Raw genomic sequence first — 12,819 nt, 5'->3', positions numbered from 1 at the left:
TGAGTTTTGATATACATTTACAATAGATGTCTTAGCATATTAAAATTGTCAGACATCATATATGGAGCAGAAACCGTACGCATTTTTAAAGGTGGTACAGATTATGATAAATAGTTTATTATTCATAAACATTGTCATTTGTTTGTAATCAATGTGTCAGCTACTTCTACCCAAAACACAATATTCAACCACATACACAATACATTTGACAAAAAGCATTGTATAGTATATAGTTCATACAATGTTTATTAGGCTAAAGACTACCCTTGCACTTGGTTTGAGTGACTTTGTACATGTACATATTCTTGTGGAAGTCCTATTCTTCCACCGAATAGTTCTTTATAATTACTTACATGCTTTGACATACTACAAGTAATAAACATAGTTTAGGCGTTCAGTTAATTTCGTTTTTGAATAAATGATTCGTGGCTTTGAACACTCTGTACAAGCTACCAGTGAAGGGATTTTTTACCCCTTGAATCCAGGGGCCAGGGCCTTCAAGTTTGGGAAAAATAGCGATATTTGATTGAAATTGGGAAATTTGTTTTATACAAATGAATAAGAAAAACAAGAAAAAAGTTAACCATTTGATATTTTATTATCAATGTGGCTGGCTTAAACAAGCTTTCATTTCCGGTCTTTAGCAAAGAAAAAACTGTCACAAATGTTTTGCAACAGAGTGACACTGAGGTTGGATGGCCCCTCATGGTAAATTCTCATTAAACCATCCAATTTGGGAATTTTTTGGCATCATTTTGGGAAAAACATCTACTTTTCAGCATTGCCCATGATTAGGAATGGGGCCGAATTTCGGCACTCTACCAGGGATTTATCAGCCTATTTTGGGAAACGCCATGTTTTCATTATTGGGAAAATTTAATCGACAATTTGCTGAAATTGGGAAAATATATTAAATTCCAACATAACCTTTAATTTTCACAGAAACACAACACAGTGTTAACATGGTCAGACCCCATCAGCAAATTCTAATAATACTGTTCAAAGATATGTGTTTACAAGTCTATTAATGCATGGAATGCAAATATTCATTGAGGAAAAGCCTCTCTCTACAGAGGCAGTAGAGACATGAAGAATGCAAAGAAGTTCCAGGAAACAGAATGCACGATTTACGATTAAAAAAAACAACACAATTTTTTCAGAATTTTAATTTTGGGAAGTTTTACCCGCAAATTGGGAAAATTTGAGCCTACTTTCGATTGGGAATGGGGCCGAATATCGGCCCCTGAGAAGGTACCGATAAATCCCTGTCTACAGACCCTAAAAAACATCCCCGCAGTGCACGGGCGTTTTGGGTTGAAAAGAGTGAAGGATCATTAAATTTTCTTCATATGTCGCAGGAACTGCTACTGGATCCAAGTGTGAGATAAAAGAATAAAAACGTTCGACTACGAACGGGGTATACGGGTCTCGTTTGGTGCTAGCACTCACTTCACGTCCGCACGACTGTCCACTTTAAAATCTGCACCTTAATTGAATAGGTCGCTTTATATCGATTTGTGCAAGACAGTTGTCATAATATAATTGGGGTTCTGGCATTTAGGTAATTTTATTGCCGACACCGAAGCAGCTTCTATTAAATGTGCCGCCATTGTTGTCGTCGATATTGTTAACTCGTACCAAAATGATTTCGGGTAATAGTTCGTACATCGATAAATTGAAATCGGAAAATTGAAAAAAAAAATATATAGGGTCGGTGGATATATTTAGGGTCGGTCGGGCGACCGGAAACAAACATATTTTTTATTTTGGCCTAATGCAAATGAAAAACTATAGAACACAAGTTAAAAATAATAATAGAATTCAGAATAGAAAATATAAATTACAAATATAGAATACAAATTTTAAAAATCGTACAATGCAAGTGGTGATAGACATTACAATTAGAAAAGTAGGCCCTATATTCATAATACTTGGAAATGGAATGGATCGAATATTGTCTTATCTAAGAACTGAGAACGAGATCATATTGATAAAGTTTTTATCAATGCGTCCCTTAGTCGATTTGTCTCATTACCGATCCGTCCCTAGACTATCCGTCCCCTAGTTAAAATATTTACGTCCCCTAGTCGATCCGGCCCAGAAAAATAATTACCACGTTTTTAAACTATTTTGACATGTGTTATTTACAGTACTGAATTGGTTTAATTCAGCTGCGTATTTCCTCTTCATTGTGTGTGCCTCTGACATTGCTCTCTGGTATTTATCACTTGATTGCAGACTAACAATTAACATGCTCTCTGGTATTTATCACTTGATTGCAGACTAACAATTAACATGCTCTCTGGTATTTATCACTTGATTGCAGACTAACAATTAACATGCTCTCTGGTATTTATCACTTGATTGCAGACTAACATAATATACTTCATGATGAAACAACCATTAAGCAACGAAATATGAATAAAATGGTAAACTTTTGTTGCATGTACGATGCTGCCATTTTTTGCACCTTTGACACTCCAATGTTTGCTGCCGGGGTAGGATCTCCTGATGACAGTACTAGCATGGAAATTCCATTGTCAGAATGACGGGCCATTTTCAAGATTGGCTTATATACATGTATATCCTTGGTTTCGGAAGATCAAAAAATATTCCTAAGCTCTCATCAATTCTTTGAACTTCTGGGGGGGAAATCTAAAAGTTAGGTTACTGTAAGCTCGCAATAAGTGGTTTAAGATTGCACAACAATGCAGTTATAAAAACGTTTGAAGTCGTGTTTTCAATGATTAATGGACACACTTTTACATTGATTGCTGTACAAAGTTAACTAACGATGTCTTTACAATAATTAATGAGCACATATTTTCATAACCAATTGTACTGATTATCGCACTTCAAAATTTTTTTATAAAGTTTAAGGGTTGTACCAATCTAATTAAAATTAGATCCTGTGATCCGCTCATCTACTAAATGAGCGGATCATAGGATCTAATTTTAATTAGATTGGGGTTGTACAACCAATTGTATTTACATACCTTACTTCGACAGTTATTTAATTTTGATAACTAACTGCAATATATATGCAAAAACAAAAATTGGACTTGATAAATAATTTAATGAAAACAGAGTTATAGTCCTTGGATTCAATATTTTGAAAGATATAATTGATTATTCATGCATAACTTACACTTTTGAAATATTTTATGATTAACAAGATTTTTTAACAATAACTATTGAAAAAGACTCCAACAAAATTAGTTTGTTCCTGTCATGCATAAATCTTATCAAATCATTGACTTTGCAAAATTTTATGACGTCACAGGAGGATGGAAATACTTCATGGTTAATGTCCCTATCGTTGATTTGGCAGGTCCTTATCTATAAAAAAAAAAATCCAGTCACTCCGAACAGTTATGATCGAGATACAGCTGGGATGAGGGTTCGATGCCTTTAAATCTTAAAAGTGATATGCCTGAGTTTTGAAAGGTTTACGGTGTGCATATTCTCAGGACTAGAACTGTTTTATACATGTATCTGCCCCATACCTTGACATTCCCTATGTAAAGAAAAAAAATTGTACAGGGGTGGGGTGGGGGTAAAAACATGATTGTAAGAATCTTCCGGACTTTTGATTTTTTAACTTATACCCTGCCCCGAAACTTATTTAAGTATCACTTCAAAATTCTTAAAAAGTATATGTAACATAAAAGTTTTGTTTAAGAAGTAGACAATTTGAAAGCGAAAAAGAAGTACCAGGAAACGCTCAGAATACAATATTTTGCACCAATATATTTTATTATACCGGTAGAAGGCCAATCTCTAAAGCTTACAAAAAGCGTGAAACGATTACATGAATCGAAAGAGGGGTGAGATAGACTGGGAATTCAGACATTTCAGAGAAATTATTGCCACCAAAAAAAAATTATGAAAAAAATGGGGGGGGGGGGGGGTTAGGTAGTAATATTCATACTTCAGGTGCCTGTGAGAATGACTAGAACTTTGAAAAACTAAACATGTTCATGTATAAAAACTATCTGAAGATATCTCTATGATGTTATGTACACAGGCAAAAGGGTGTAAATGGGGTAGGGGTGGAGGTTGTAAAAAATACCCTTAAAGATCAAGTGCTAGGACCCCCCCCCCCCTTTCACAAATTCCTGGATCCGCCTATGTATATCTCATATACTTTATAATATATCTTTAAAAAATTGAGGTATCTTATATATTTTTTCTTAAGATATCTCATTAAATATATGAAATATATTACATGTATATAGTATATAAGATACCTTATAAACTTTCTAAGATATCTCATATACTTCACGATAAGGTATTAACTTTTCTTTTTATATAAGATATCTCAAAAACTTTATACGATATCTTATAACTTTTATAAAATATATATCTTATAAAAGAGAGTACATAAGATATCTCATATATTTTATAAGATATCTTATACAACATATATGATATATCATATGTTTTGTATAAGATATCTCATCAACTTTATAAGATGTCTTATATATTTTATGAGATATTCTATTAACTGTAAATCATATGAGAGATCTTATAGAATTTATTAGATATCTTACATATATTTATTAAAAAGAGAAGATATCTCATAAATTATTTAAGATATCTTTATAGAGGAATAAGTATGAATGTGGCGTGCCTTAGATAAACAGCTAGTTAGCATGCATGTATTAGGCTAGATACAAAACAGGTCAATCAAAAGGCCTTTTACAATCATTGGTATTTTCTCCAGTGTGGCAACAATGGTATACACGTCATATTTTATTGTTTTTGAAAGTTTATTAAATCGACACGTCAACAATCGCTGTACAAATGTATATTACTGAAAGTTCCATATACCCCAGTGAGGGCGCTGCTAAACTAGGGACATATTTTCCCGCCACAGAGAATCGGCAGTCCCTCGGCCTATGTTGTTTACTGTGGGTATAAAACATGACATTTCGCAGAACGAAACGGAACGGAACCAGTTGCATGGATGGAGAACTACAGTTTTAGTTTATTATAGCATCAAAAATGTTATTTTAGGCTTAATTAGTAGATTATCATCCGGGGTCACACAAAAATTATGGGGCGGGTGGGAGGATTTTATTTTTTAAATTTTTATTTCCCCCCAAAAAAATAATGACAAAAGGCATCACGCAAAGTCTTAATCAAAGTTAACATTCAAAGAATCAATGGTAGAAGATATAAAACCAACATTCTGTGACTTCAATCATTCATTTGAAATAGTAATTTTTGCAAAAATAAACAAAAAATGCTTTTTTTTTAAGGAGCGGGCGGGGATGATAATCTATCAATTAATTTTAATTGGCCTTAGGTTTAGAACATATCTTTTTCTACTTCTAGTTGTGTTAAAGAAAGACCGAGAAGTACTATAGTAGTATACATGTAGATTTGTTACGCTTTCATTGCCAGGGGAAAAAGATTCTGCTTCCGTTTCGTTCCATCGTTAGGGGGAGGGTGGATAAAAATCCCTCACCACGCATTGACAGATTTTTAGGTTTTTTTTTTAATTCTATTTTAATTATTATTGTTATATTGGGGTCCTTTTTCAGAAGAAAACAAATGCTTCCGTGTGGGTATTGGTAATTTTCGGATTGAAACGAAACAATGCAAGACATCACTAGTTTTCTTCTGGTATTTTTCATTTAAAAATAATTTTAGTATAAAACTGAATGTTTTAATGATAAAAAAAAAGTCCACATTATTTTAATAATCTCACTGTAAAAGAGGAAATATTTCATTTTATTTTTTCATACACGAATGTTATTTTCTTCTGAAATATGATTTTAAAAATAAAAACCCTTATGTACATGTCGCAATTAAAACTTACCTCACACCGTTAAACAATGGTTCCGTAATCCAGTGTGTTAGATAGTATTTAATGTATAATGACCATATTTCATATCTAATAAATGGATGGTGGAATATTTGTAATCATGGTATCATTTTGAAGGGTTCATCAAATAAAAATAAGCCACCATAGTAATTTTCAAAATTTTGTTTACTGCTTGTCACCTAGAATTTAACATTGAAGTATATGGGAAAAACATGTTTTATTACAATATTTTTGAAACAAGTTATATTTTCATACTAATCTCTTGGTAGAAAGTTGCATACACTTTCTTTTTATGAAATATGAAATAAAATTAATCATTGACCACACACATTTTTAGAAAATTAGTTTGTTTTTGTTTTTTTACAAAAGGCAGACAACTCATCCAAAAAAGTCTGACGTGCAAAAAGGTCAACTTCTAATCATTTATCAGTCATGTGAATTTCATCTGCTTCACTTTCATCATTATTTAACAATAAACTTTAAAGTTGATCTAAATCCTTCAAAATTATTCATTATCCTTTCATTATACATGTCCATGGAATACCATAATAATTTTTCTTTACAAACACCGATGGTAATCTTCTTTTATTTTGTTGTAAACATTTGCCGTATGATAGTATTGTATGTTACATACAATCATAATCAGTAATGAAATTAAAACCAAGTTTAAGATTTAATCAAAACAAAGATTTTGGTTCTATTGAATATAATTATAGGCCTATAGAAATAAATTTTATACGGGGAGACACTATAATGTAATTTTGCTTCATATGCAGAACAGTTTATAAGACTTATTTTTTCTGTCATTGAAATAGTAAATCACAATTTTACTTGCATATGTAGTATAACACAAATTTCAATGCGTTTCATTCCGTTCCGCTATAGGTATTTTGCGAAACGGAAGGGAACCAGCGCATAAAATGTACATTTTATACATGTATCAATAATAATGTAAAAATTAAATACAGTTTACATAGTAACTATAGATCAAAGCAGAAGAAATGCCCACAAGAGAGAACACAATTACATATAAAAACGAGAACTTTAAAGTCAGGTATTTTATTTTACAACACTCTTATTTTCATGGTGGATTCTCCTTCTTGGTACCTCACCACTGCTACCGATCTGTTCATACATCAATATAGCCTAAAGCTATAAATGATCAGTGCAGAAGTTACTCCCGTTCTTTCAATATCCTTCATTAAAGAAACAAAAAACAAAATGTACAAGAAAACGTAATGACGAAAGCGTTAAGTTCGGCCGTCGCAAACCATGGGCTATTGTTTCATTCTATTTCACATAGAATAAGTAAGTAAGAATGAAACAATAAGCCGTGGTTTGCGACGATGACTTGAACTATGTAAAGTGAAAAACTTAAACAGTTAGACTGTTAGGGGCGAGATCAAAAGCATGAAAAGATCGATGTCGGATAAAAATCTAAATTCAAATAGTTAGACGGAGCAGGGGGGATAAAAATTCCCCGCAAGTTTCTGTAATCCGACATCAATTGCACGTTAGCTGGAAAAGAAAAAAGACAAGTGACCGTTAAAAACCACATAATAATATTAAAACCACATAATAATATTACACTTATTAATGAAATTTAATAGTTTTAATATACACTTTCATTGTGAATAAACAGTAGAAAAGGTATGTACAGAGTGTATAATCGTATGTTTTTACTTGTTAATCGATACGTTTCAACATTCATCATATTTAGTTTTAATGAGGGGGGGGGGGGGGTGTCTTGGTGAAAAGTATGTGAATTTAGTTTTTTGTCAGACATTGAACTTTTGATCTCGCCCCTTAAACTGTTAAACTATTTAAAAAATAACGAACAGTGATCAATTTCAAAAATACCATGAGTTCTACGAAATTAAGAGTAGGGCAAACACGGTCCCCTGGAAATATTAAAGGTGTGATCAGGTGCCTGGGAGTAATTGTTAACTATCAAAACTATGTAAAGCAAACCATTTATAAATTAGAAACGTTCATGTTTTTATGTCGAAGCTAATTATTTCCCCCTGCATTAGTCCTTCAATATATAGTTCAGGCTACAGATTCCCATTGCATTAGATAAAATCACATTAAATTAATTTTATCTTTAAAGAAAAGAAAAACTACTTATATGTAGAATGTATTACGCTATAAAAAATAAGTCATCTTAATTTTATATATATATATATATATATATATATATATATATATATATATATATAAAGTAATTAACTAAAGGAAATTAATATTAGCAAAGATAAACTAAATACTACACACTCAGCGCACAGCAAAGAGAAACTTAATACTACACACAGCGCACAGCAAAGAGAAACTAAATACTACACACTCAGCGCACAGCAAAGAGAAACTAAATACTACACACTGGTTCCTTGATAATTAAACAATAAAGCGGAGCTTGCTGTGCGAAAATAAATAGTACGAGTTGACGGATTACGTATACCAAAAATCATTGTTGTTATTATCAAAATCGTGATTAAATATATAACTACTGTCATTTGATTCAATAAAATAATAATGAGGGCTTTGGATATATATGAATAAGTTTATATTGACATAGACCCGCAGTAGATCACGGACGTCTTTCTGAAACCATATCAATTTAATCGACCGACTCCTGGCGGCCGATAATAAATATATTTTGTAATTTTTTAAGATATGGTTTTCTTTTTTAAAATATATACCATGTTTAATGCTAAGACGGAAAATCATAACTTTTGGCAACAAATAGTTATCGAAACAACATAGAACTGTATAGATTTATTGACAAAACAGTATAGATTTATATAGATTTATATAGATTTTTTGACAAAACAGCATAGAGATATATAAAATTATTGACAAAACAGTATAGAAATATAGATTCATTGACAAAACAGCATAGAGATCTATAGATTCATTGACAAAACAGCATAGAGATCTATAGATTTATTATCGACAAAACAGCATAGAGATCTATAGATTCATTGACAAAACAGCATAGAGATATATAGATTCATTGACAAAACAGCATAGAGATATATAGATTTATTATCGACAAAACAGCATAGAGATCTATAGATTTATTATCGACAAAACATTGGTAAAGATAGATTTGCGGACTCATTGGAATCTTCTCGGGATGACATGCTCAACCTGCATTCTCACACTCCATGAATATAAACCATTCATTGCGGTGAGTTTTCGCATTTTCAAGTTTCACTGAATATCGTAAAAATTCCAGTAGAAAGAAATATTGCTGATCTCTTTTCCCTTGCCTATTGAATATGATTTTATTTGTCCTCTATGTCAAAATACAACGATGCTAAGATCATATATTTGACTGTGCTGAAGGAACTCTGTGTGGGAGGTTCTGAAGGAAATCTGTTTGGGCAGTATCAAATATCTAAAAGCACACGCAAATACAAGTGTGTTTATAAAAATTTGTAATGTTTGCTACTTATGCACCTAATGTTTCTTTTTAATACCACTTGAGATTGCTATTATTAGTTTATTTTGCTTCCCCCTTCATATAATGGAGAGAGAGAGAGAGAGAGAGAGAGAGAGAGAGAGAGAGATTATAATCAGCAAAGTTCATTGAATTCGCTAGACCCTACAAGTGGAATGGGGTCATATTGTATTTTATTTGATTTTTTGCGAGAAGGCATGTACTACTGTACGTAGATCTCATCCTGAGCACCGCCATACGATCACGCGGAGGATATTGATGATTGTAGTTCCCAACTCAAGACATCATGAGGATTTTAAAAACAACGTGATTTTCAGGGAAACCCATTCTATATGACCTATATCTACTCTTCCATATAAAAAACGAAAAACGATCCTGCACATCACAATTTACAACATCTATTACTAGAGACCTAGTAATACTAGTAAGTATTGTTAGTATTGTTATTTATAAATGTGTGTGTGTATATATATATATATATATATATATATATATATATATATATATATCCAAATTGTGTTTTTAAAAAAAATCACAGTGTCCGGTATAAAATATTAAAAGAAATAGAATAAACATTTTAAAGAGATACTACAGGTATATATTTCTGGTTTAAATCTATACATCCAAATATATAGATCTATATCTCTATATATCTATATAAACTATTTTAAAATGTAACGCCTGAGGATTATAAAATGAAAGCGCTTGCGTTAAATTTTTAACTTTGTGTACTGTTTATTCTATTTCTTTTAATATATATATATATATATATATAAGTATTGTTAGTATTGTTATTTATAAATGTATATATATATATATATATATAAATGAGGAAATCGGCACAGTTGTTAAATAATTTAAAAGAATAAAATCCAAACTGATCAATTATCAACGTTACTAGAACTGAAACATTCAAGACAAACTGCCTGAAGAGCCGTAAGGCGAAAGTACTAGCAGGAACTGATCGTTGATTATTCTGTGATCATTTTGGATTTTATTCTTTTATATATATATATATATATATATATATATATATATATATATATATATATATATATATATGCGCTGGTTACACGCTGCTAGGAGATTTGGTTCCGCAGGTCGTGAGTTCAACCCCGGGTAGGGGCGGAAGTGGGTATCCAAATAAAGTGAAATTCTCTGTGCTTATATATATATATATATATATATATATATATATATATATATATATATTATATATATATATATATATATATATATATATATATATATGGATAATTCATAAGAAAAAATTTACATACGCATACAAATGTAGATTAAAACAGTCTTCCCAAATGCAATATAGTAATATATATATATATATATATATATATACAACGCAATTTACATGTACTTTGTTTCTCCCATTTGGCCAACCAAGAAAATGAATTTATGAATTAAACAAGTGAAACGATATCTACTCAATAAGATGATTACTTACTTACTTAGTCCTTTGCTCCTCTAGGGAGCATAGGCCATTGACGAACTATCACCATCTGACTCTGTTTGGCGCTAATCTTTCTGCTGAGATCCAGTTGTAGCCTTGCTCTCTGCGCCAGCTGCTCCTTGGTCTTCCTCTGTTTCTTTTTCCTTGGGGGTTCCATTTGAGGGCTTGTTTTGTGATGCTGCTTGGTGGTTTTCGCAGTGTGTGTCCAATCCATGACCATTTGCTTTTTTGATTTGGATATCTATGGGGGCTTGGTTTGCTCTTTTCCAAAGATCCTCGTTTCTTACTTTATCAAACCATCTGATGTTCATTATTCTGCGCAGGCAGTAATTGATGAATCTTTGAATTTTTGAAATCGTGGCATTTGTTGTTCTCCATGTTTCTGCCCCATACAGAAGCACAGACTTTACAAATGAATTAAAAATCTTGATTTTAGTGTTTCTCGAGATGTTCTTTGCATTCCATACTTTCTCCAGAATGTTGAAGGTGACCCTAGCCTATAATAAGATGACTACATGTATTTAAATTTCATTCTATTATTTGTGCATTTTTTTCTTGCAGCAAAGTTTATTCCAATTTTTAGTGTATACTCTGTTTTGAAAAAAAAGAAAGTTATTTGTTCGTTTGATGTCAGTATCATTTATATGTTTTTCCTTTTCAATCAAAGGAATGATATTCTAATTAGGCCAAATGAGATATGCATTAATTCTAAATTAGAAATGATTGAGAAATAATCTTTATAAATGATTTGGTATTATTGAACCCCACCCCCACCCCACACACACACACAAAACAACAACAAAACTGGGCACTTAAATTTGATTTGGGTGAAAAGTGACGGATATATATACAATGATATTTTGAATTTAAATTTACTTTATTTAGTCAAAATTGTAGTTCTAATAGAAAGCAATAAAAAAAAATAATATTGGATTCGAACCCGCGATCTACAGATCATTTTTGCTCTCTCTCTCTCTCTCTCTCTCTCTCTCTCTCTCTCTCTCTCCATGTTAACCGACATCTTCGCAAGCCAAGTGTCCGATTCGCCTACTTTCAGCTCCCCCTTGGTGGATTTAGTTGCGACTGAACTGCTATTTAACGGATCAGCTATAGTTAACATTCTTGACGAAAACAAAATCTAACCAATCAGATAACGCATTGTAATTTCTGTTACATGTGTATGTTTACAAAATAGAGTTGACAGATGAAAACAACAGTCTTATTTTTTCATTTTGTGTGCATACTTGCTGTACGCAGATGTCACCTTTGTGTTTAAGGCGTAAATCACGTATCAAAACATGTCATTCAGATTTAACGCGTTTCTACTTTCGTTTTGATATTGTACTCAATTTTGCCGAGTTTGTTCAGTTTATTCCAACACATACCGTCCTAATTATCGTCATTTGGGTGAGTTATATGATCGATTGTCACTAGAAGTTGACCGCAAACCCCAAAACTTTCTCCAACAATCGTCCGTCTTTGTTGTTTTTTTAAGACAAAATGGCATGGCAAAGGCGACAGCATGGACTAGACCATCTTCACAAGTCAAGGGCTATTGTGCGAGGTAACGAATCAATAACCCTTGACTTGTGAAGATGGGACTAGACACAATCTCTACCCAGAGTTATCGCTCGTTACACTTGTAAGTGAGAGCAAGGAACGACAACTCTGGGTAGAGATTGGGACTAGACACTGGGGCCGCCATTACTCAAACCAAACTGAATGTATGGTGCGATTTGATTGGATGCCTTGGAAAGTCAAAGCGCGATATTTTGAAGGCTTAGAAATGCGACTAAATCCGCTAAGGGGGAGTGAGCTACCAAGCTAGGCAATCAAATTTAAAAGGAATGTGCTGATATTTATATTTTCATTCATGTTTTAAAAGGAAGTCAGACATTATGACGATGTAGTATACTTCCTTGATATCTAGTAACCTCGGACGGCTACAGGCTCGAACAAAAGTTTCCGTCTGATATTTTTTTCATAAAGGTCTCTTGCTTAAATCGATGATACGTTACAGATATTAAGGTAGAGTTATATGTGCTCAATCATGAAAAA

General features: G+C 32.3%; 1 long non-coding RNA gene across 2 annotated transcripts; it reads right to left on the bottom strand.

The window, feature by feature from the left end:
* Window positions 1-6,403: 6,403 nt before the first annotated feature.
* LOC125658110 (uncharacterized) lies at window positions 6,404-12,422 on the bottom strand. Of its 2 annotated transcripts, none has more exons than XR_007363611.2 (3): window positions 12,147-12,396; window positions 10,756-11,258; window positions 6,404-7,029 (listed from the first exon to the last, which is right to left on the bottom strand). It is a non-coding gene; the product is annotated as an uncharacterized LOC125658110 (long non-coding RNA). The 2 variants fall into 2 exon arrangements; XR_007363610.2 differs by lacking the exon at window positions 6,404-7,029 and adding an exon at window positions 8,626-9,233 and having other exon boundaries at window positions 12,147-12,422.
* Window positions 12,423-12,819: the final 397 nt, after the last annotated feature.

This window comes from Ostrea edulis, chromosome 9 (assembly GCF_947568905.1).
Source record: "Ostrea edulis chromosome 9, xbOstEdul1.1, whole genome shotgun sequence".
In the NCBI taxonomy this organism is placed as follows: domain Eukaryota; kingdom Metazoa; phylum Mollusca; class Bivalvia; order Ostreida; family Ostreidae; genus Ostrea; species Ostrea edulis.
This window is presented reverse-complemented; position numbering and strand designations above follow the sequence as displayed.